Source organism: Anarhichas minor, unplaced genomic scaffold, assembly GCF_050575085.1.
Source record: "Anarhichas minor isolate MPS153535 unplaced genomic scaffold, ASM5057508v1 ptg000033l, whole genome shotgun sequence".
Taxonomy (NCBI): Eukaryota; Metazoa; Chordata; class Actinopteri; order Perciformes; family Anarhichadidae; genus Anarhichas; species Anarhichas minor.
Genome location: NW_027466479.1, coordinates 3,713,379 through 3,740,416, shown reverse-complemented (window position 1 = coordinate 3,740,416; position 27,038 = coordinate 3,713,379). Strand labels below are relative to the sequence as shown.

At 42.5% G+C, this 27,038-nt stretch overlaps 1 pseudogene; it reads right to left on the bottom strand.

Moving 5' to 3' along the window:
• LOC142965036 (semaphorin-4A-like) overlaps positions 1 to 26,718 on the bottom strand; it is a 38,820-nt pseudogene extending 12,102 nt beyond the window's left edge.
• Positions 26,719 to 27,038: the final 320 nt, after the last annotated feature.

Sequence of the window (27,038 nt, the reverse complement as noted above, 5' to 3'; positions counted from 1 at the left end):
TTTCCATGATCTGATATTTCCCTCAATAACTTTTATTATGGATACAATTAAAGTCAGAGAGAGCTGGAGAGACTAAACACTTTATATAAGTCCCAGAAAGCTGCAGGTCTGTTGAGACCTGTATGAATCCCGTATGATATGGATTCTTCACACACCATCATACCAGTGCATAGACAAAACAACTGCTGTCTGTCTTCAACAGGCAGCTAAATGTCTTGTTTATTTATTTTATTTAGTGATTGACTGATGCGTAGCCTTGTGTACTTTTATCATGTTTGTCTTGTTGTCTGTGTTGATTGTAATGTGTGTCGAGATGGATGCCTCGCCTTCTATTGCAAACCAAGTCTACATACGTGTAGAAATAAAAGTAACCTGAACCTGGTGCCCAGGGCGAGTTCCCCGACCTGTCTGGAGTCCCTTCCTGCTACATGGACTTAAAAGACGTTTTCAATAAAGCCAGAGCCACTTCTATCCCTCTGCACCAACCATACGACTGCTGCATTGACCTTCTTCCTGGCATTTCCCTCCCAAGGGAACACTCTACTTCGCTGTCAGCTCCAGAGAGGGAGGCAATGCAGAAATACATAGACTCATTCCTTGCTGAGCACAGCCTTTTAACACTCCCAGTGGATACTATGAATATCTGATCATGCCTTTTGGACTGTCCAATGCCCCAGCTGTATTTCAGGCCCTCAGTTTGTGTTTGTAAACCTGGATGATATACTCATCTTCTACCTGGATGAGGAATCTCACATCCAGCATGGCCGTTAGGTCCTACAGTGGCTGCTGGATCACCAGCTGATCGCCTCACTCGTTTTGGATTTGTTTACTGACTGCCTACCTGTGTACCAAACCTCTGCCAGGGTTTTTTGGAACTGTCCTGGTATTGAGTTGTGCTTTTGAGTGCTTGCCTCAGTGGTGGCTTCTGCCTTAACAACATCATGCTTTGGATTGGTATCTTCAAGATATCTAGTCCAAAATGTCATAATGAAATGTGTACCTTTGGTATGGAGAGCTTCAGGCTCTTGACAGGTTGAGGCTGCTCAAAAACCTGGACCTCCTCTATGATGTGGGCCCCACTCTGTAGCAGGACAGCTTTGTGTAGGTAACCAGACTCTGAAACAAAGTTAGTGAGAAAACACAGGTCACATTTTTACAACAGATAGACTTCCTTAATGACCAGCACTCATGGAATTGCTTAACACTTAAGCAACACATCCTAGATCTGAATGAATGAAATAGTCTTATTAAATACTTTGTTCTTTACATAGTTGAATGTGCTGACAACAAAATCACACAAAAATGATCAATGAAAATGAAATTTATTAACCCATGGAGGTCTGGATTTGGAGTCACACTCAAAATTGAAGTGGAAAAACACACTACAGGCTGATCCAACTTTGATGTAATGTCCTTAAAACAAGTCCAAATGAGGCTCAGTAGTGTGTGTGGCCTCCACGTGCCTGTATGACCTCCCTACAACGCCTGGGTATGCTCCTGATGAGGTGGCGGATGGTCTCCTGAGGGATCTCCTCCCAGACCTGGACTAAAACATCCGCCAACTCCTGGACAGTCTGTGGTGCAACGTGGCGTTGGTGGATGGAGTGAGACATGATGTCCCAGATGTGCTCAATTGGATTCAGGTCTGGGGAACGGGCGGGCCAGTCCATAGCATCAATGCCTTCGTCTTGCAGGAACTGCTGACACACTCCAGCCACATGAGGTCTAGCATTGTCTTGCATTAGGAGGAACCCAGGGCCAACCGCACCGGCATATGGTCTCACAAGGGGTCTGAGGATCTCATCTCGGTACCTAATGGCAGTCAGGCTACCTCTGGCGAGCACATTTAGCTGTGCGGCCCTCCAAAGAAATGCCACCCCACACCATTACTGACCCACCGCCAAACCGGTCATGCTGGAGGATGTTGCAGGCAGCAGAACGTTCTCCACGGCGTCTCCAGACTCTGTCACGTCTGTCACATGTGCTCAGTGTGAACCTGCTTTCATCTGTGAAGTGCACAGGGCGCCAGTGGCGAAGTTGCCAATCTTGGTGTTCTCTGGCAAATGCCAAACGTCCTGCCCGGTGTTGGGCTGTAAGCACAACCCCCACCTGTGGACGTCGGGCCCTCATACCACCCTCATGGAGTCTGTTTCTGACCGTTTGAGCAGACACATGCACATTTGTGGCCTGCTGGAGGTCATTTTGCAGGGCTCTGGCAGTGCTCCTGCTGTTCCTCCTTGCACAAAGGTGGAGGTAGCGGTCCTGCTGCTGGGTTGTTGCCCTCCTACGGCCTCCTCCACGTCTCCTGATGTACTGGCCTGTCTCCTGGTAGCGCCTCCATGCTCTGGACACTACGCTGACAGACACCGCAAACCTTCTTGCCACAGCTCGCATTGATGTGCCATCCTGGATGAGCTGCACTACCTGAGCCACTTGTGTGGGTTGTAGACTCCGTCTCATGCTACCACTAGAGTGAAAGCACCGCCAGCATTCAAAAGTGACCAAAACTTCAGCCAGAAAGCATAGGAACTGAGAAGTGGTCTGTGGTCACCACCTGCAGAACCACTCCTTTATTGGGGGTGTCTGTCTTACTAATTGCCTATAATTTGTCTATAACCTGTTGTCTATTCCATTTAACCTGTTGTCTATTCCATTTGCACAACAGCATGTGAAATTGATTGTCAGTGTTGCTTCCTAAGTGGGCAGTTTGATTTCACAGAAGTGTGATTGACTTGGAGTTACATTGTGTTTTTTAAGTGTTCCCTTTATTTTTTTGAGCAGTGTACTTTTAGGTTGTAATAAATTCCTCTTTACATAAAGCTTTGTTTTGTACATAGAGAACAAAATGCTGTATATTGGTTCAACCAGACTGACAAATGAAAGGACAGAAAGACAAAGATACCTCTCAAGAACCGTTGAATAAGAATAGAAGAAATCACCAGTCAATGGTCAAAGACAATCGAAGTATATCATCAAAATGTGTGCAGATTTAAATAGGAACAGCTTCCTGTTTAAGTGTCAAGTGTTTCACAATAATGCAGACTATAACAAGCAGGAATTATCATGCAATGTGTTGTTTAAGCAAAGCTATACTTCAAACTTCACAATAGAAATATAAGATTAGTCTAGAGTTTGCAAACTTGTAATATCAGCTGAACAATTCACAGTGTAAACCTCTTCAAGCTTCTATGTGAGTAGACTGCAGTGAGTGCAAAGAAAAACGGACTAACTTGTGATCTAATACAGATCAAGGGTCACTGATGCTTTTCTGGACTGGAAAACAAATTCAACATCTAAGTTCAACAGTATTCTCCACTGCAATGTAACACTGTAGGGGTATCGACTAAATGGAAATTTGATAATTTCATTCTTCTTCTTTTGGGGCAAATGTGTTTTGGTGAGAAGCACTTAATGGTTGTTTACAAGAAGACTCCATCGAGATCCTTTAAAACAACATCAAAGCAAAACAGCTTCTCAAACATTAGCTATGATTAGGTGTGTGAACAGATGGCGGTTCAGTATCTGTGGGTGGTTTTTCAGTCCAGTCCAATTATTCAGCCCAAATCCCCAAACCTACAGCTCGGCTCATTCCAACAGATTAGTGACAAATTCAAACTGGACTCTGGGATTTAAACTCCTACAAATTTAACCAAGGAACATGTGATTCACCCATTCACAATCATTCATACACTGATGACAGGGGCCACCATGCAAGGTACCACCTGCCCACCTGACTTTTTAATCATTCAACCATCCAAGGACACATCAACATGGACTAGCGGAGCCGGGGATCGAACCACCGATCCTTTGATTGAGCTCTACCACTGAGCCACAGTCTGATAAGTAAACAACCAAGACAACCCCTTCCACAGTTGTGGTATCAGTAAATAGAAATAAATTCTGCGTTCTAACACAGCTCTGATTTGAGAAAAACTAACCTTAACCATAACAAAAAAGGCCTCGGGCCTCTCTTCTTACCTAGAGACACAGAGGTGAAATCTGATTGGATAAAAGCTCTACTTAAAACAAGCTGCACTGGAAGCAGAGCAACTGAGGAAGACAGTAGCTGTGCAATGAGAAAATAAGATAATGGGGAAAATATTTTTATAAATTATAATACATGTAGTGTATTTAAGAAAAATTATTAAATTATAAAATAGATATAACTTTGTGATTCTGTTTAGGCCAGCAGAGAAGGCCTTGCAGGCCCTGACGGCCCACCACTGATACCAACACAATATCAATGTAACAACAAATGTAGCTGCAAACTGAAATAAGCAGGGGCCAAAGCACATTGTTTGACATATATGCATTAAGCTACTTTTGAAATACAAGTCATCATGTGTGAGAACAGAGTTCACAACAGAGTAGAAAGATGAGGTTGCACACATACTAGGGTTCCTGAACTGGATTCAAATTATAGACTATATGATTAACTCAAGTAACCTTGCAGTCACAGGTCTTAGACCCCGAAGCTTTCAGGACAACACTTTATTATTTATTATTATTATTATTTTTACTGCAATGGACACTAATCAATGAGTGAGTTGTACATACAAAGAGGTTATTCACTCTCATCAATCAATGCTGTACTTTAATAATTTACCAGAAATTCAAGTAACTGCCCCATAGGCACTCATGTTAATTGAGAGCAAACATTTCTGGAGGACAGCAAACAGTACCAGTTTTCTAACCTGCACCTATGCTCACGTTTTCGACACTACACACACACATTTCACATAATGTGTTCACCAAGGAGTCCTAACTCTTAAACTGCAATCCCTGAACTGTCTGACCAAGAAGAAATTTATGGCAGAGACTCCAAATTATTAGACTTCAATGCAATTGAAATAATAATGGACTACATACAATTTTGTGTGGATGGTGTCATCAAAAAAGACATTATAGTGTACCCCAACAAGAAGCCTTATACAACTGAGAAGGTAAAGGACTGCTTCAACCAGAAAAAAGCTTTCAGAAATGAGGATAGAGCAGATTGAAGTATGGGACTCCATGATTATAACCATTATGAACACAAATAGGAAGTGCATCATCACTAATGATGATCTGCTCAAAGCCAATATAGCCAGTATTATATTTGAGGGTTGAAACGCAGGACTTCTCTTTGGATTGTAATAATGTGCTGGAGACTATTCTCACTACTGATTCAAGCTTCAGGCTGTTGGTTGACCCACACAAGATTCAGTTACTTTTTAGACATGTATGCACAAAGAAATCCACAGGCCCAGATGGCATTTCTGCTCTTCTCTGAAAGACCTGCGCAGTAGAGCTCACCAGAGCATGGTGCTCTGTTTTCCAGCGGCCTGTAGGCTCTTACCCTACCCTTTGGAAAAAATCCATCACTATTCCAGTTCCCCAAAAAATTGTCCATTTGAGACTAATGATTGTAGACTTGTGGCTCAGACTTTGATTGTGATGAAATGCTTTGAAAATTACATGATGTCTGTACACAAAGCAGATGTCAGTTCTGGTCTGGATCTTTTCCAATTTACTTACAGGTAAGGGCGGGGTACACATGACACCTGTAAGTTAGTATAGCTATATATAATATACAAAAAGAGGGACCTGGGTTCGATCCCGGGCTGCATGGCCCTTCTGTGTGGAGTTTGAATGTTCTCCCAGTGTCAGTGTGGGTTCCCTCCGGGTTCTCTGGTGTCCAAAAACATGCAACTTATGATAATTGCTGACTCTAAATTGCCCGTAGGTGTGAATGTGAGTGTTATCTGTCTCTACGTCTCCAGGCTACATCCACACTAATACGTTTTCGTTCTAAAACAAAAACGATCTCCGTCCACACGGCGTTTCAGCATTGTTTTTGAAATGATCTCCGTCCAGAATAAAACGCCTGAAAACGAGTATCGCGTGACTATTCACGTACACTGTGCACGTGGGTGGGTGCCGATGTAAACAGGCAGCAGATTGGTTGCTTAGTTAAAAGAAATACAACAGAGTAATAAAGTAGTCTTTAATATTGAAAGGTCGTGCTTGATACTTAAGATCTTCTCTAAAATCTTCCTCTATAAACTCAAACAGACACATTTCGTGGAAAGTTTTAGAAGTTTATTTTTCCGATTTAGTTACAGCGCTGCGGGTCTTGCTCTCTCTCTCTCTCACATCAAATTGACTTTAAATCAACACTTACACATAAAGGTTTACTAGATTATGGGTCCATAAATGTGGTCAACACACGTCTCTCACTCGTTTCCTCTGTTTCGTTGTTGTCTGTCTCTGTCTACTGGAGAGCAATTCATGTTTTGTTCCTTTATAGTTTGTGTCTGGACTTCACAATAGTTGTGTAGAACAAAATAAGCATTAATAAGAAACAAAGTCCTCTGTTTTGTGTCCGTCGTCCGTAGCGCTGACAACGCCGCTCACTAATCGCTCCAATAACAGCTGCTTCCTCCGCAAAATTGCAGAATTTAACTGAACAGCTGCTAGTAAAGACAACAAGGTCAGCAACGCCTGTAATCAGTTGTCCATGTTAAATTAACCTGGTAGTCGATCGGTAATCAAGACTGTTTAAGATTTTCCGGGAAATGGTCATGTGATAGGGGCGTGACGAATCAGGGAAGGACATGTCGTGACTGATGAGAACCAATCAAGTAGCGAACACAGGTGTGGGCCTCATCGTTTCCAAACGTATCCGTTTTCGACCATCCACACAAAGAGGCAACTTTCGTATCCGTCCTCGGGAGCGTTTTCAACCGTATCCGTTTTCGGTGCTCGAATACTCCGGCGAACGCTCAGTGTAAACGTAGCGGAGTAGTGTGGTCTCAGCCCAGCGGATCTGACTGTTATTGGGAGAAAATACTAATTTTCATAGTAATTATGGTAACAAATTTTTTATAGTCATGTTTTTTGGGTACACCCAGACTTTGGCAAATATCAGCTGGGATCATCTCCAGCCCCCTACGACCCTGTAAAGGATAAGCGGTTACGAATGATGGATGGATAGTATCTCCTATTTGACCACTAAGCGCTTGGAAGATCCCAAGGCCTTTGTTGATTTTAGCTCTGCTTTTAATACACCTCAGCCCCATCTGAGCTACCTGAACTACATATTCAAATTTTCAGACGACATTGCTATCCTCAGCCTATTGCACAAAGAGACAAGTCTTTCAGTTTATTGCACTGAAAAAGAGAATTTCTATCTCATTATAAATGAGGAGATGGTACTGGACCCTAGGTCAGTGGGGGATCATAGTCCAGTGGTCATACATGACAAACCAATCAATCAGGTCTGCTCCTATAAGTGCTTTGGCATTCACTTGGACAACAGTTAGCTAGTAGGGCCATGTTGAAAGCTTGTGTTCTTCTATACAGCAGAGACTATACATTTTACGCAGACTCTGGGTGTAAGGGGTGTATCAGAGGATTATGTTCTTATTCTACCAGGCTGTACCAGAAAGCATAGTCGATATGTCATAATGGAATGGCAATCTCTGTGCAGTTAAAATCGAAGTTTGCTTGTCTGGCATAGACTGCCATGAAGGTTATGGTGAAGAATGAACAACAGTCTCCAGTCAATGTATGAGCAGTCTGTTCTCAGACAAGCACTTGTCTGATCCATCCCTTATTTGCCACATCGAGTGCAAGCTCTTACACTCTGATAGGAGGTATAGAGTACCCTGATGTAAACTTAACCGTTTAAAAAAAAAAAAAAAAGTATGCCTACCTCAATAAGAATTTAAATAAATGTTGCTTGAGGCTGCAGGGGTTGTGAAATAGCTTGGTGGTATGACGAGGGGTCATGCAATACGTTGCTTGTTCTTATCAGTGGTTGTGTAATATGTGCAATGTGTGTAACGTGTCATAATGTACATATTGCTTTATTTTTCTGTTTCTTTATTTACTTCACCTGTCAAATCATGCGTGCAGCATTTGAGTCCAAGACTAATTTCCCGATGGATACAATTACGTATATCGTATCGTACTGAGGAACAGCTTTTCCACAGGCCATAAGACAACTAAATAAATAACACACACACAAACTTACATACACACAGAGTGCACCCAAAACTCTGCGCAACATGCAGCCTTTTTATTGTTGTATTCTTAGCTGGATATTTGTATTGCTTCTATATTGTTATTAAATGTATTGTATTATATTATATATTATACATCTTTATATATTTATTATTTATTTTCTACCTTTTACGGAGCCTCCCAGCAAAAGCATTTTACAAGATTATACTTGTATAAACGAAGTGACAATAAACATTTTGAAATGCTTCCCACATGTCCTACCTGTAAGCAGAAACAGGACAGTGTAGTCTCTGTTGTTGGCAGCCAGGACTCTCTGGACAGTCAGATGGCTGTAGTTGTGCTCAGCAGATAACATAGTCAGACTTCTTCCAACTGGTCGCACACTGTCATCTGCTAGGAAGTTTTCTTTGACAAAGCGCAGGGCGTTGTCAGATGCGTTGTGCAGTCCACACTACCACACAAAAAAGTAGTTTGACAGTAACACAGTAATTTGAACACAATTATATTGGATCAAAATGATACCTTAAGGTTAATTGAACCAATTTGATTACATCATTCAATACAACTTAGATCTTGGATCAGACTAATATTACATATAAGGCACCTACATTCATTCATTCAACTAAAATAGATCAAGAAGTGAATTTTCATATTTCATTCCCTTCACAAACATCAAGCTAACAGAGCTGAGTGACAGCTAGTTCTAAATATAAATACATATTTATTAAGCCGTTTTAAAGTATTTACCACTGCAAATTGACTAGTAGTAGTTTTAAATAAATATTTTGACGTATTCCACAATAAATGAAACGTCCAAAAATCTGCAAGCAAATCAGCAGTTAGCCATCGATTCTTCAATAATTATACAGGAGGCCAAAAAGCAGGCAGGAAGTTGTTCTGTAAACTGTGATGAATGTTTACAACAGACAGTTTGGATAATCATTTTACATTCCACCGTATTTTTCTAAATAGGTTATCCGAACTGGAGGTTTGTTTCCCTCTTGACGCATCTGAATTCTTTCAGTGACGTCACCATTTTCCTAGATCTAAGCTATTCACAGAGTTACTGTATTGTTATAATAAGCTCAGGTCTTAGGCTAATTAACTATCTCAAATCAAAACTTCCTCAAATTCATTGGAATGTGAACTGAGCTTGTTGGAGATAAAGCCAGTAAGCCTGTGTCTCATTGATTTACGGTCTTACAGTGTAACAATTAGGGGGATTAATTGGCAGCAATGGAATACAATATTCATAACTATGTTTTAATCACTGTCTAATCACCTGACACTAAGAATCGTTATGTTTTCCTTAACTTAAAAGCCATTTATATCTACATAGCGAGCTGGTCGTCTTCCACGGAGTCCAACATCCAGCAGCTCAGAACGGACACAGGCTCTAGACTTTTGCGTTTTACGTTATCTGAAGGTACGGTCGCTTTCGGTCACCGGTGCTAAATAATTAAAGACCGTAGTATTTATAAGCCCCTACGTCACTGGTGTTTTTATTAGTATTTTTTTATGTTTTGGTGTCATTTATTTTCACACCGCAGCACGCATTTTCTCTGCTGGTGGTGAAGAGAAACAGGTGAAGTGAAGGATACTCAAGTTGACGGCAACTACACTTGTTACTGGACCTGCAATAAAATATTTGTGAGTAAAACACCAATACTTTATCAATACATCTGTGAACATGTAAAGGACATGAGGACAGAGGAGAGGAGGGCAGAGGACAGGAGGGCAGAGGACAAAGGACAGGAGGGCAGAGGACAGAGGAGAACAGAGGACAGAAGGACAGGAGGGCAGGAGGACAGAGGACAGGAGGGCAGGAGGACCAGAGGACAGAGGAGAGAATGACAGAGGACAGGAGGAATGACTGATAGTGACTGATGTCTGTGTTCTTGATTCTTTATCAATTTCACTCAGAAATGTCAAATTCATTTTGTTAAAATTGTACATTTGTTTCTAGTGAGATATTATTGACTTTATGTAGTGACTTTATTGTAAATATTACTGTTGCTGTTCTATAAACAATATTTAGATATATGTTAAATATAAATTCTAATACTGTTCAGAATTTGTTTTTAAAATTCTATATATGTTTTTAAGAGCAATTATTTAGTCATGTAGAAAAGCAAAGAATTGATAAGAGTAGCTCCTTGTAGTAATACAATCCTAAAGACTGCACGTTTAACTTAATAAAAACGAGCAGTCTTGTTGCAATTAACCGACTACAGGCATAAACCCAGGGAGAGTATGTGTTCAGTTGTGTGAATGAGCAAGTGAGCACCATTGTTTCTGTTTAATAGCTAACGGAACTATCAGTACACCCACTGCAAAGTTGGTGGAAAGCAGCTGAAGTGCCTGGCGCTAAGAACTGCAGCGACCTCATGAAGTTATCATTGCCCATAGTGTGCATGACGTTAGAGTAAGTTGGGATCAAGTCAGTCACACATCTGACCGGCATGCATTATGTACCTATTGCCGGTGATCAATTCTGCGATCGATTCAGGCCTGGCTCATACAACCTACAACGAGTGTAATTGTAGGCCTGTTTCATTATCAACATCCATTGTTGCTCACTTCCGGCTTTTGCATTTGTATTGTGGCTTTTGCATTTGTTCAACACTTTTTAGCTTTATATTGCTATAACTGTTGCACGTCAACTTCACTCAGGATAAAGTCCAATCTCATCTTAGAGTTCCATTCCCATATCAATTTGAGGGGACCATTTACCTCTCCTGGATTTGCAACCTTTTCTTGAACCCGTGTGCTCCATTGTAATGTGTCCCGGTTTAGGACTTTGTAGTTACCAGAGAAAACTGATTTGATGTCAGTCAGGCGAAATGAACACACTGCTGACCGTCCAGAATTGACAGACCTAGTTAATGGAAAGAAAAGACGATATGAATGAGAGCTAATGGTGCACACAGAGTAATACATGTGTCGATAAATAAGAACGACAGCTCAGTCAGAAGATACAGTGACAAAGCCTCCTGTTGATGCACTACCTGCTCCAACTTGACTTGTACGTTGTCCTCAATAGAATATTCTCTGTTAGTAGTAGTGCAAGAGCACCCCTGTATCTTCCTATAGTGTGTTCTCCCAGAGTTTCTACCACACACAAGATCCTGTATGTGAGAGCATATTTAACATGCTGAACTATTCTTTTCAGACCACATCATTTCGAGGTTCTTTTTTGCTCCACGCACCCCTCCACCATTCAATGTCTCCTACCCTTATTTGGCACCATTGTTTTTCCTACCTTGTTTCACCATCTCCATAAACAGTGACAAATCTTTCTTACAGCTGTGCTCATAAAACAATCTTGGGTGCCGTGTTGTTTTACTATGAAAAGTCTTAACCATAACAGCATATTTAACAAGGATTTTCCAAATGATAAATCCAGTGTATTCTTCACTTATATGTTTAATAACGTTTTGTAAAAATGTAGTTAATGTAAAAGTGGCCTCGTTTTTTTATGTGATGACAAACTATTTAAAGTTTTGCCACTTTGGGAACCATTGCTTTAAGCAGCACTCGGCATGAACAGGGGTCTCATTTATAAATCAGTGCGTGGGATCCACACTTAATGTTTGCGTATGTTGAAAAGAGTATATGCACCTACGCCAAAAAAAAAATTCAGATTTTTAAAACCTTTTACGCCTGCCAGTGCGCAAGTTCCTTTTATAGATCCCAAATCAACCTGTAAATGTGCACAGCTGGTTCAGCCTCATATCCCGCCCTCTACACGCCCACATTCAACCATAAATGGTCAATGCAAAGCACCTTATCAATGTTGATGCATAGAAATGAGCTGCTGATAATGTGATATGGAGTGATCGTACGACAGCCGTCGATATTGAATGTGAGGTTTGAGTTGGTTCATATATTTTTTAATTGAAATGTGCTTACAGTTATGGCTCACTAGTACAAACACAAATAACACTGCTGGTTTGACTGTTCATGATGAAGAGGATCAATAAGTGCAAAGTAACGTGTGCTATGAAGTGAAATTAAATGTGAGAGGCATCATTATACCTGTAATGATGCCTCTCACATTTCTGGCTTCAATTCACCACCTCGCCATCTGCGTTGCCAATTTCCCAGTGTCTCCAAAATGTTTGTACACATGGGTCAGATTTTGCGTACAGGTGCGCACATTCTCCTGTCAAGTTGTATTTTGTAGATCACAACTTTTGCTTGGGAAGTGGCGTACACCCCTTAAAGGCCCCGTTTTGAGTGTTATAAATGAGACCCCAGGACTTTCACAAGTCACAGCTGATACAGGCCACCATAGCTTCAGGGATTGTACATTAGTTGCTGTATGGGTTATTGCCCTTTAGTTAACTGACCACTGGGAAGTGAAGATGCCATAAAAGAGTGTGTCATCTGCAGGGGCCCCCTCTGCTGGTGGGAGGGTGTCTATGTCCTGGATCACATTGTAGGGCAGCTCATTGTCAGCCTGGCACAACAGCTGAGCTTTGGCAAATGTGGTCCAGCGTCGCTGCAGGGTCCGCTGACCTCCAACATCACTCTGACACACGAGAAGAGAAGAAGGCATCAAGTGCACCACAGCACTGCAACCTGCTGTTGTTGTAACCTACACTGCATTTCAGACACAGCAGTATGTCAGAGTTTGGTCTCCCCCCCCCACCTGGATACCTCTGACAAACTAGCCTTTTTTTCACTTTCTTTTGCCCGATTGGGCAAGTGTAAAAAAAAACATTAGTGTTGAACCCTGACAGAGTGTATATACTTTATAATATTAAATTAATACATTATATGCATGAATGCATTTGAAGAATGTATGATTGTGTGAGTTAAGTGTATGAGCATGAACAAGTAAGAGTGAATACATATAAGAATGAAAACATTGGGACATGAGAATAGAACGTATTCATGTACTTTGGCTCACAGACTACCTGTAGGACAGGTCTGGACCACTCCTGAATTTAGTCATTTTAATTACAAGAAAAATGTCACTTGTATGTGCCACTTAAAAACAAATGTGCATGTACGAGTGGTTCTTGCATGAGGCCCATTCTTTTACCCTTACCATGCAGATCTGAGAGACACGAGAAACAATAAATTTGTCGATGAAGTCATATTCTCTGCCCACTTCACTGAAGAAGAAGTAGATTTTCTCCTCATCAGGAATGAAACTGGATCTGATGAAGGTTGGATCTACAGCAAATAGATGGAAAAGTATTCCCAAGATGTAAGTTTGTGGAAATATGTCAAATCATTCATATAAAACAATATGTTACAGCTTATCCCTAAATTTGTGTCTGGGATACATTGAGTCCATGCATAAACCCCCCTGTTGGCCAACAGTCTTTTTAATGATGTAGAGGACATTTCAAAGTTGCCATAACACCTACAGTAAATAGGGAATGTATTCAAGGCATTTTTTAATGATCGGTATCTGCTCTATTGAGCCCGATCCGATCCTCCTTTTTACGTCAGCTGTCACACAGTTGTTTTTACTTCTGAAGCCTTTATGCACAGCAACGCAACAAGTGTAGCTGTCGTCAAATCGTCAACTCTCCCTTGTCCATCTCTCCTCCACTGCGCTGCACTCCGCCCTGACCAGCGACGAAACACTACACACCATAAACTGCAAAATGCAGTACGAGACCATTTAGTGATGTTATTTACCTAATTTCTGTGCACTTGATTTCAGATAGTCTGGAGTGACTAATCTATGGTGCATGGTGTTTCACCGCAGACAGCACAGACACAGATCGGTGGAGAGCCGATGACCACCAAACTCCCCACGCCACTATTGGTTCAACAAAAGCACTGCGAGCAAAAAGCCAAAAAGAGTAATTCATTACTGTAATATGTGCAAAAGATCTGCAGACAACGAAAATAAACACTCAACAGAATCCAGTTCATTCAAGTAACTCAGAGAAACACTTTTAAGGGAGAGAGAATTCCTTCGAGACAGCGACAAGGCCAAAACAATTACAGAGAGGGTTTGTTTTATCATACTTTTGATTTTGTATAAATTATTAATTAAATAAAAACATTCGGGACCAGCTTGGATACAGGTAACTTTTCATACTGCAATTAGATTGATTTCAATAGCTTAAATGGACTTGAAGTATCTGATCGGGACTTGGTATTAGAAGATATTCAATATTAAATGACTGATTGGGAACAAGGGCACAATAATTGAGTCGTCCATAATTTAAATCATGATACTACTTTCATAAACAACTGTGGTCAATGTTTAAGCCATTTCAAAACATTGACAGGATTGACAAGTGCTGGGGTGTTGACTTGGCCAACTGGGTATATTCAGGTCTCTAACCATGGCCCACACAAGTCTTGTGCTCTTTTGTTGTTTTAGTTTCTATCTTTTTATTCTCAGTTTTGAAAGTTCATATCCCTCACATGCTACCTCAAATGAAGAACTAAGCAATTATCAAGTACTCAGCAACTGTCAAAATAACTGCAGTCCAAACACGTTCATTAATACATCAATACAATTCTCTTCCCAACTGCTATGACTACCATACATTTTATTTTGACCAACAACACACTCACCCTCCAGCCATCCTAATGTATCATCCAACTTCAGGTCAACACGCCGGCCCTCACTGAGGTGCCGGGAGATGACTGGCCGGTTCCCCCTGTAGTCTGCCACCGTCCCCGTATAAAGCTCTCCATCTGAGAAACAGAAGATCACTTGGCACAATACTGAAGAGAAACACTGAGTATGACAACAAAGTATAAGCCATGCCCCTTTAACATGAACAATTATTGGTTTCCTGCAGGAAATAATATTACAAGTGCTGCATTCTAAAACAGGCAGGTGGTCCATGATGTCATGTCCATGATGTTATACTCTCAGACAGCCTGGTGGCTGACTAACAGTACCGGGCTGCCTTTTCTTTTCTTGGCATTTCTTACATTTATCCATCCATCCATTTTCCTCCGCTTATCCGGGATCGGGTCGCGGTGGCAGCAGGCCAAGCAGGCCGACCCAGACCTCCCTCTCACCGGCAACATGTTCCAGCTCATTCTGGGGGATCCCGAGGCGTTCCCAGGCCAGCTGGGAGATGTAATCTCTCCAGCGTGTTCTGGGTCTTCCCCGGGGTCTCTTCCCAGTTGGACGTGCCTGGAAAACCTCCAGTGGGAGGCGTCCAGCAGGCATCCTAATTAGATGCCCGAACCACCTCAGCTGACTCCTTTCGACGCGAAGGAGTAGCGGCTCGACTCCAAGTTCCCTCCTGATGACCGAGCTCCTTACCCTATCTCTAAGGCTGAGCCCGGCCACCCTACGGAGGAATCTCATTTCGGCCGCTTGTAGCCGCGACCTTGTCCTTTCGGTCACGACCCAGAGTTCGTGACCATAGGTGAGGGTAGGAACGTAGACCGAGTGGTAAATTGAGAGCTTTGCCTTCCGGCTCAGCTCCCTCTTCACCAAGACGGTCCGGTGCAGCGCCTGCTTTACTGCTGCAGCCGCACCGATCCGCCTGTCGATCTCCCGCTCCATCTTACCCTCACTCGTGAACAAGACCCCGAGATACTTGAACTCCTTCGCTTGAGGTAGGCACTCCGTCCCCACCTGGAGGGAGCAATCCACCGGTTTCCGGCAGAGCACCATGGCCTCAGATTTGGAGGTGCTAACTCTCATCCCCGCCGCTTCACACTCGGCTGCAAACCGCCCCAGTGAATACTGGAGGTCATGATCCGAGGAGGCCAACAGGACCACATCATCTGCAAATAGCAGAGAGGCGATCCCGAGACCCCCGAAACTGACGTTCTCCGCCCCCAGGCTGCGCCTAGATATCCTGACCATGAAAATCATGAACAGGACCGGTGACAAAGGGCAGCCCTGGCGGAGGCCAACACCCACCGGGAACATGTCTGACTTATTGCCGAGAATGCGGACACAGCTCCTACTGCAGTCGTACAGAGACCGGATCGCCCGTTGTAACGGGTCCGGGACCCCATACTCCCGCAGCACCCCCCACAAGACCCCCCGAGGGACCCGGTCGAAAGCCTTCTCCAAGTCCACAAAGCACATGTAGACTGGTTGGGCAAACTCCCAGAGCCCCTCCAGTAGTCTTGCGAGGGTAAAGAGCTGGTCCACTGTTCCACGGCCGGGACGGAATCCGCACTGCTCCTCTTGAATCTGAGGTTCGACAAGCGGTCGGAGCCTCCTTTCCAGCACCCTGGCATAAGCCTTCCCCGGGAGGCTGAGTAGTGTGATACCCCGGTAATTCGAGCACACTCTCCGGTCCCCCCTTTTGAAGATGGGAACCACCACCCCGGTCTGCCATTCCATGGGCACTGATCCCGACTCCCATGCGATATTGAAGAGGCGTGTCAGCCAGGACAGCCCAACTATGTCCAGCGCCTTCAGCATCTCAGGGCGGATCTCATCCACCCCCGGCGCCTTGCCACCAAGGAGCTTTTTAACTACCTCAGCGACCTCTGCCAGGGATATGGGTGAGCCTCCCCCTAGGTCCTCAGGCACTGCCTCCTCTGCAGAGGACATGTTGGTCGGGTTTAGGAGTTCCTCAAAGTGCTCTTTCCGCCCGACGATGTCCTCCGTACGGGTTAGCAGTTTCCCCCCCCCCCCCCCCCTGCTGAGAACAGCCTGGGGTAAGCCCTGCTTTCCCTTCCTGAGCCGTCGGATGGTTTGCCAGAACCTCCTTGAGGCCAACCGAAAGTTCTTCTCCATGGCCTTAGCCATAGCTTGACGGCTTCCCTCACCTCCGGTGTCCACCACCGGGTTCTCGGGTTGCCGCCACGACAGGCACCGATGACCTTCTGGCCACAGCTCCTAGCGGCCGCGTCCACAATAGAGGCTTTGAACATGGTCCACTCGGATTCCGTGTCCCCAACCTCCCTCGGGATGTGTGAGAAGTTCTTCTGGAGGTGGGAGTTAAAGACCTCCCGGACAGGGTCCTCTGCCAGACGTTCCCAGTTTACCCTCACTACACGTTTGGGTTTGCCGGGTCTTTCCAACCGGTTCCCCTGCCATCTGATCCAACTCACCACCAGGTGGTGATCAGTTGACAGCTCTGCTCCTCTCTTCACCCGAGTGTCCAAGACATATGGCCGCAAATCAGATGATACGATTACAAAGTCGATCATTGATCTCCGACCTAAGGTGTTCTGGTACCAGGTACACTTATGAGCCACCTTATGTTCGAACATAGTGTTCATTATGGCCAAACCGTGGCAAGCACAGAAATCCAATAACGAAACACCATTCGGGTTCAGATCGGGCAAGCCGTTCCTCCCAATCACCCCCCGCCAGGTTTCTCCGTCATTGCCCACGTGAGCGTTGAAGTCCCCCAGGAGAACTATGGAGTCGGTAGGCGCCGCCCTTTCCAGGACCCCTCCCACCGACTCCAAGAAGGCCGGATACTCCGAACTGCTGTTTGGTGCATAAGCACGAACCACAGTCAGAGCCTTGCTCCCCGCAACCCGTAGGCGCATGGAGGCGACCCTCTCGCTCTCCGGGGAGAACTCCACTGGCTCTTTCCCCGCTAGCGAGGTGACGTTTCTTACATTTAATGATCTTCAAATTCATTCATAATGTAATTTATTCATGATTTCATTACATCTTGATTATTGTTATGCTGTGTTTACATGCCTTAAACATGATTACAAGTCTTCAGGCTGTCCAAAACGCAGCTGCCACACTCACGTGATCATTTCACCCCAATTTTAGCTTCCCTTCACTGGCTTCCTGTCCATTTTAGAATTGATTTAAAAATTTTAATGTTGACTTTTAAGGCCCTGCGTAGTATGGCATCGAGCTACCTGGCTGACCTTCTGAATTATTACTCAACAACCCGTAGCCTGAGGTCCTTTGACAAGGCACTGTTACCTATTCCACGGTCAAGGCTGAAGACCAAGGGTGAAAGGGGATTTGAAGTGCCACAACCCCTTCGAATAGCCTACTTTCGGAACTAAGGCTAGAAAACTCAATGCCGTCTTTTAAATCATCTCTCAAGACTCACTTTTAGTTAGTTTTTTTCTTAATTATTTTATCTGCTAATTCTTATTTGATCTTGCTGTGAATTATAACCATTAGTTTTATATAAGAATAAAAACAGGAATTTGAAAACTCACTATAACTGATCAAAGTGCAAAACAAACAATTAATACACTATCGACAAAGCTACGAAAAGAAAATCATATCCAAATTATTTGTCGTTATATGCACTCCTCAAATCCCACAGCCTCCACTGACAGAAACAGTGATTTTACCTCGCTGATCATTGTCAAACTCTTTTCATTCAAACTTCACAGAAACTAAATAAAACTCATCAAAACCACCTTTGTTAGTCTTTCCACTGTTCCAAAACCATCAACTCTGGATTGAGTGTTTGAAAGAGAGAGAGACTGAAGAAGTAACATACGTATATAAAAAAAAGAAGTACCCACTGTAACATTTTGTTACAGTGGGTACTTATATTATTGTGCGCTTTTGGCATTGAACCTGACACACCAGAAAAAAAAACCCAAAGGCATACTAGTCTGCTGGATATGCGAAAGGAGTCTATTGCCTATTTTAGTGTGTTTTCCCACGTTTAGAAAACCTGCATATACGTGCTAACACCGCTACATTTTCCTTCCAACTTGCCAAAGTTAACATTGTATTCTAGCAGATGTGGCACCACTGCATTACCTACCGACGATGATAGCAGTGTTGCGTTGGTAGGGGTCATAGGGGCAGCGACCTCTTCCTTCATCAGCCTTGAGGCTCATTGTCAACGTCTCTGAGTTCTGGACAGAAAAGAGGAAGAAGTCAAGCTGATATTGTACTTAACAAAGATGTACTTACAAATCAAATCACATCAAATGCAACCCACTGCTTTTACAGAAAATGGGGTATTTTGCTATGTAAATTGTTGAAATCCTGAAACAGCGAGCATTGTCATACTGTCACTGTTAAACACATCAACCGGTATAAATGTCTGTGGAAACAAACTTACAATGTAGGTGCAGCGCGGACTGAAGGCAAATGTTCCACAGGCATAGATGTGGGTGGTGTTCAAGAACTGCAGCACACGAATGAAATTGGGGCAGTCGATCTAGAAAAAAAACACAAGGACATCAATTTAGATGTTTTGGAAAGTACAGCAATGATTGGATTGAGTAAATCTCTTGTCAAAGTATGCTTCGTACTAAGAAAAAAATGATGACATGTTGCTCATCAAATATAAACAGCAACTCCCTGTGCTTACTCTGCTCATTAAAGGAAATGCAATTTGTAGCTGTATGTTACTGACAGCCTTGACTTGTTAGGTTGGTACCCTAAGTTAATAGGAGATATTTTGATCCTTGGAGTGTAATTAGTGCATAGGATCACTACAAAGCAACTACTTGCCATTTTCTTGCCTTTCATGGAACATTGCTCAATGTCTTTCTCTGAAGGGCTCCAGTCCAGCTGAAAGATGAAGAGCAGCTGAGATTTACATCCATCTTAACCAACAATGACACATTACATCACATTTTCCATTACAAAGCTATAGTTATTATTCAGGGGTGGGGGTAGTAGAACATACATATACATGTGGCAGGTCTGGATTTTGTTAGTCTATTTTTGAAATAGCTGTGAATATCGAAACGGATGCTACACACTTTTTCTTATCATTTACATAATTTCTTTTCGAGGCAGAAGTCATTTGAAACATGTTTCAGAATAATTTCAGTTAAAAAAAAATCGACACATTCTGCTCTGCTCCTCATGAAGACTGCTGAAGTAAAGCTAAACACCAAACATGGAAAACAAATTGAATTGTGACAAGCAGAGAATTTGATATCCATCTTCTTATCTGATTCTGATTTTGGCAACTAACATACATGTTTGAGAAAAGTGTTTCTTCTAAAACTGCAGTGACTCAAACAAAAGTGATGCGTAATCCTAACTAATACAACTGGTAGAATTATCCAACTACACTTGGGAATATAGTTTGCAGTTAAAGAGTGCTCTTTTTCAGTTTTTAACAGTGTGTATTGTGTAGAATGAGCAAACACATTTTTGTCCAGAATTTTCAAACTTCATACACAATTAGTGCTTGGGAATACAAATGTTTCCTCAGTAACAGGAGAGCTATTCAACAGCCTCATTAAATTACACTTCAACTGCTTTCAACTATTACATATAAACAGACACGTGAACTTTTTCAAGTCAAGTCAAAGTCAAGTCAAACTACTATGGGTGACCACGAAATGTAGAATATTCGAGAATTCGATCTAAGAAGCCTGATTTGACTGCCAATCTTACAGTTGAGTTGTCGAAGTGACAAGAAAATAGGGTAATGAAACAAAGGAGCAATCATTCATAAATAACATGGCTATTTCAAAATCAAAGACCAGACCTACCGTTATTAATCAGAGCACTCACATAAATGCATAACACTATCAGAGATGTATTTTAAATGTATGAACAATTAGCTAAAATCAGCTTGTGGAGGCACGTAGAAACAGATGTTTGAGGCACTATAACAGCCGTTTGAGGCTTGCGTCTCTTTCTCCCATTGACTGTCCCTTCGCTTCCCTGTTCTTTCCCTTCTGTCTGTGGATTTATTACGATCGGGAAATGGAATTAGGACCGCAAATTCAATTTACAACCACTAAGAGCAACCAGGATAAGAATCTGTCTCTTTCTATTCATCTGCACTCCGTGTGGGTACCACCGCCAGTGTCACACTACATTATTACATACAAAACCGATGCAAAGACACTAATGGACAATTTTTCAAAACGAGCGAGAAATTCCTGTGACGCTGTGTCACGAAAGTCTATCGGCGTTGAGATTCTCCTGTTGTCACTGATAGAACAGTTGACATTGGTGAATCAGAAATGAAGGAAAATATTATTGTAGTCATCTGTGGGCACCCAGAGATGACTACAATAATTTGTAAATCGGATGAAACTCTATAATATATTATACTGTGTATAAATTTCTACGTATAAACCACAGACTGTATGGTACAAACAATATTGTCGCTGCGGTATTAATGCCTAGATGACATTATTTTGGGTGTTGATGGAGAAGTTGCAATGTTAGCATAGCCTAGCACTGAAGGACGCAAACTCCATTCAGAAAAGCAGCATTTAATATTTGTTTTAGCATGTCGTCTTGCAGACAGACCTGACAAAGCTTGAATTCAGACTTTCAAATCAGTGTCATGATGTCGTCGTTTTGATCCGTTCAATGCAATTAAAACATACAATCATTGGTTGTATATCGCTGTGATAAACCAGATTAACTCAGCCGACATGTGATTTACAAGCTAGATACAGTGAATACAGGTTCGGTGAAAAGCCTCCAGATGATGTTATGAAACCAGACATAACTTTGTTTAGTTTTCCGATGTATCTAGGACTTCCCCAACAGGTACAAAGCAGCAATAGTGTTTATTTCAGCCATGGCTGATGACAGAAAGAAATGGTAGAAAGAAACGTTGGTATCAAAACTGCTCTGAACTGTTACACAAATGATCCCACGGAAAAAATAGTCAAAGATTTAAGTCAAAAATTGAATACGCATTTGGTAGGAACACAGTATTACACTCTACAGCACTTCCACTTCTCCTTCTCTTTAAATGACCTATAACTGCTTTCACTTCTTCCCTTTCAGTGCTGTACTCTTTAGCTGACAGTTCAGCTGCTTTCATCTTCTTTCTTTGTGTCAAATAATATAGCATTGGGCTCCATAAATTCCAAGATTTTGGAAAAGTGATTAGTAACGCAAGCACTGATGACTTTCTAAATTTAGCTTATCAGTGGTCGCTCCCCACCTTACTCCTCAGTATGATGGCGTCCTTGTAGCTAACATCCAGTGCTAACACAGCATCCCGGGCTCCTACATACAGCATGTCTCCATCTTCACTGAGCAGCAGTGTGGTGGTGTTGCCGACGTCATGGCTACTGAAGCGGGTGAGATGTCTCCCAGGCATACCTATTGTTTCACAGCAGTTAACACTGAAATTAGGTCATTTCATTCAATTCAAAACCCCAGACAATTAGAATAATCCACATGTAAGCAGGCTGTAAGCAATCTGCTTATTTTGTAAGGTTTTAGCAGAAAATAAAGGGCTGGACCCAAATGCAGGGAGACTCTGGAAACGGAGGATTGGACAATTGTGGGTTTAATTGTAACAAAAAAGTATTCAACACAAAAACGTGTGAATCACAAGTCCATGAAAATAAAACATCCAAAGAAACAGGGAACACGGCAACGGGGAGCAGACACTAAACGTACCGGGAGGAAATGGCAGGCAGATGAAAGACGGACCAGGTTACACCAAAGACGAACGAACACTGAGCCAAGGGACACACAGGGTTTAAATACACAGGGAAGGTGCAGGTGATTAGACACAGCAGGTTTCAATTAAGGGCGGGGCAGACGATCACGAGAGGAACAGACAGGGGCAGAAAGTGAAGTGAAGCAGACTGAGGAGGTGCAGGTGATTGAACGCAGCAGTGTCTAATTAGGGGAAGTGCAGACCCTCACAGGGGTAAGACAGACAAAGGCAGGAAATAAAGTGCAAGACACAGAACATCTCAATAAAACAGAATAAATAACTAAATCAAAACATAAATCGTGACATATTTGCACAGAAAATCCATTGTCCACATGTCAAACATCCCTGAATATCTAATTTAAGTAATGTTTGTTCATATACTCTGGTGAATCATTATCAGTCAATGATCAATAACACTGACACAGTATTATCTTTTTAAATAAAATATATGCAAGTGCATTTACTAGGTGTAATACCTTGTATGCACATCATGACAGCGTAGTGATTCTGCTCTTTAACTGTCAAGTGTTATGATTTTGATTATTGCTAGCACCAATTCCAGAGTTAAGAAATATTTCTTCATAGGTGTAAAAACTGTTGTGCAGTGTATCCATGTCTCATAAGCCTTCTAACTGGACTTGCTGATTTGTTTTTCATCTTCTCACCTGTACCCTAACTACCATGGCCACACCAACATGGTGCTATCAGTCTAAAAATGACAAAACACAATGTACTACTTAATAAAACATTTGCACTGCCCTGTTCAATTGTCTAAACCTGCACTGTTAACAATACTACTTTTAAGTAGGTTAAACAGGATAAACTTTACTCACCCATAGGAAAGGAGACTCTGGGTGTCAGTTTTGTCAGACATGGGCTCAGAAAACCCAGCAAGGCCACAGTGAGGGACAGCAGGCTGGGATTCTCCATTACAGCAGGAATGAGGATCTGAGTCTGATCTTAATTACATCTAAGGTCAGAGAGCAAGCACGGGGTCTAATGTTCATCCAGTGTCAAAGACTTGTTAGGAGGGGTGTAGATTGTAGCTGAAGCCACAAACTTTGCTTTCTAAAGCTGATCATCACTGGATCTAAGATAAGCACACAGAGAGAGAGACAGACAGACCCTCAGGTGAGTTATGTATGCAAGAATATTGTCACATGTTACAGTGTTCCCAGTGTTACCATCATAACTGCATCAACTGCTCAGTGGTGATTAAATGGACTGTACTGATAGTTAGTCCCATCAGGACTAACTAACATTCACACACACACCTAGTCAGCAATTTTTGGGGTTAAGTGTCTTGCCCAAGGACACATCGACATGCCCGGGATCCGACGATCCTTTGATTGAAGGACCCTGCTCTCCACTGAGCCACATTTGTACACACATATACTTACCTTACTATTCAGAGCCTAAATCACTTATGATGTCATTGATGTTGATAAAATGAAGCATTAAAGCCGATGATTTGAGAGCACATAGGTGTTCAACAGACAGACTGTTTCAATTCTCACACTCTGCATAATGATTTGTAGTAGACATGTTTAAATAGTGGAACTTAGAATTCATTATATACAGCATAGATTCTGTATATTTCATGTGCTTCTTTTGTGGATTCTTATTCCTGATCCTACTGCTGTGCATTGCTCTAGCGCATCTTGTAGACTAATTGAATTGAATTGAATTTAGTTTGTATAGCCTAACATCACAAATTACAAATTAGCCTCAGAGGGCTTTACAGGTTGTACACATGAGACATCCTCAGTCCCAGGACCCTCACATCGGAGCAGGAAAAACTCCCCCAAAAAACCCTTTAACGGGGAGAAAAAAAGGGAAGAGACCTTAGAGAGAGCAACAGAGGAGGATCCTCTATCAGGTGTGATAGATGTCACGTGTACAGAATGAACAACATAACAGTTACAACTCATTCAATGCATATGACATACATGATTCATATAGTGAGAGTAATAAGGAGAATAATGATGGAGAAATTACGACTACTAATAAAAACAGCAGAAGTGGATATAGTAGAATAACAATGATAGCAAAAGCAGTAATGGTATCGGTAATAGTAATAGCAATATGACTACTACTAATAGCAGTGGGTGTCAGGCAGGACCAGGGTCCAGGTAAACCCACGATCTATGGAAACCTGTGAGGAGAGAAAGCACAAAGACTCCGGGGAAGAAGCAGTTAGTAATGAGCATTAATGGGACATGAATTCATACAAGTAGGGTCCTGTCATATGCAACGTTGTATGAGGATACATTGCTCGATTATAATGGCTGAATTGAAGTACACAATAAAAACATAAGGGATAACAAGGTTAGAACAGTCCCTTACGAGGCACTACAGGGCTCACTAATAGGCCCCGGGCCCAGCCGCCGTTGTAACTGGACCCTGGACCTACAACCCATTGATAATGGAGAATTATAAAATTTTGACGGAACGCTATACTATAATCGTGCAATGTATCCTCATACAACGGTGCATATGATATCTTACGAAAAATGACTCAGCATTTTTCATGTCTTTTCCCAGGAAGCAACTCAATTAGGTTTAGGCAACAAAGTGACTTGGTTAGGTTTAGGAAAATATTGTCGTTTGGGTTCAAATAACCTCGGAAGTGCCTTTACTGAAATACGCAAGTTATATGACAAAAACATCAACATTGACTTCTCGTTTCACACGGGGAACGAACAGCGGTCTCCTGGCTGAAACATCGCTGTTTGTTGTATGTGTGACATCCGTACATTCTTGTCACATCATGCCACTTTATGACATGAATTAATAGTAAATGTATAACTTGTCATGAACACTGTTATGCTCATCTGACAGAGATCATAAAATACTGCGATGTGACAAAACAAAGGACAGCTGATGCAGCTGTGACACACGTCATATTCAATTGAGATTGCTGTAAAAGGACAGCTCCGAGGCAACAATGTCTCATTTGTTACAAGCATTTGTTAATTGCTTGTTGCCTCGTCTCCTCTCTCCTTGCGTCTCTTCCTTGCCTCCTCAGCTCTGGTCTCTTGTGGACAGGACTAAGATGCGAGGAAAGGATTCAATAATGTACAAACTGGGAAATGCGAAAGGTTTAAGGTCCCAGGCTGGTGTGCTTTCACCCTTCAGCTACCAGGACGCCCCAAATGGATTCAATTTTCTTTGTTTGTGTTCCAAATTGCATACTTTCTCTTTTTACCTTAAGTACACTGAATGCCCTTACAAAGTACCTACTATTTCATGCAGAATACATACAATTTGGTATACTAATTTTCCATAACATTGTACCTTGAAGGTTGACCCTCTTGCTCACATATCTGTTGCAGTCCATCAGTGAGCTGTCAATGAACTGTCATGCGTTTGTGCTCTCTTGTGATATATTCCGCTGCACAGAGGATTGTGGGTCAGAATGGCCAGAAAAGCATGTTGGCTTGCATTCTGCAAAATGCGACCAAACTAAATACTATGGTAGTATGGGTACTGGAATGCACTCAGACTTTTCATTTGCCTTATCAATCAGTTCTTCCCGTGCACTACATTCTAAACATAATTAAACTAACTTGAGTATGTTTCTTCACACACACTTTTTCACTGTCATGTTTAACAGCTGACTATTGGTATGCAGCTCTTCTGCTGCAGGAACTCTGTATGGCAAATGTCAACTTCACATGCATGCTTATAAGCAATAAGTCACGGATGTTGACAGACACAGGTACAATTTAAAAAGGGACAACATCTGCCACTAGTCCCATGTGTTGTCCACACTAACGTTACTTACGTACATGAGGGAGGTAGATATTTGAAACACCTTTCAATTACAGTCCAGTAAACCAGCTCCACTACCACATCAGCAACAAAACAGACGTGTGGGTGGTGTAATCATGTTATCCATCTTAGCTTCGGCTTTGTTGACTTAGCTGTCATTTATATGTGTGCAGGCACACTGTGAGGCTACAATGGAGCCAGTCTACATACGTGCGTAGCAGACCGCAACTAAGATAGTTTCATTTCGGCTAAACACAGAGGCAGTTAGCAATGACCTGTGGTAAAGTCCCCGGCCAAAGTTCAGCTCAGTCAAGTCAGGCTGCGAACACTATCACAACACAATCCCCTCCGTTATTGGGGTGATGCTTCGTGCTGTAAATGTTCGCTGCCGTTGCTTCACCTTGATGGAAGGAGTCCTATATCCTTTGTGCAACAGGACGCCGTACAACTAAACCACTGCACTCATCTAACTGATGTAGAAAATGTAACAGAGTTATAGGTGATCTTACTTCTCTGTGGTTGGTTTCCGTCGCCTTCTCTCCGTTCTTTTCTTGAAACTCTAAAAAGAAAATCCGCAATTTTCTGCCCAACTAACTGTCTTTGCACCGCTGAAAGCTGAACCGAAGAAGCGTGACCCGGTCAGGGAATACGCTGACCGCGGTTGAGCCTTTAACAACAAAGCCTCAGAGCCTCCTCCCATCTCAAGGTCCAGCAGGCTCCAGTCTCCACCTACAGGGCAGCCACACACATTACAGCCATCTAAACAGCAAGATTCCTGCTCTACATCAGGAGGATTCGCCCCTTCCTCACTGAGAGACAATCTCTTGTCATCTCCCACCAGGACTACTGCAACTCACTACTTGCCAGAGCCCCGGCCATCAGACCTCTGGAGCTTGTCCAGAAAGCTGCAGCTCGCCTGGTGTTCAATCGCCCCAAGTTCTCCCACACAACTTCCCTTCTCCGTTCTCT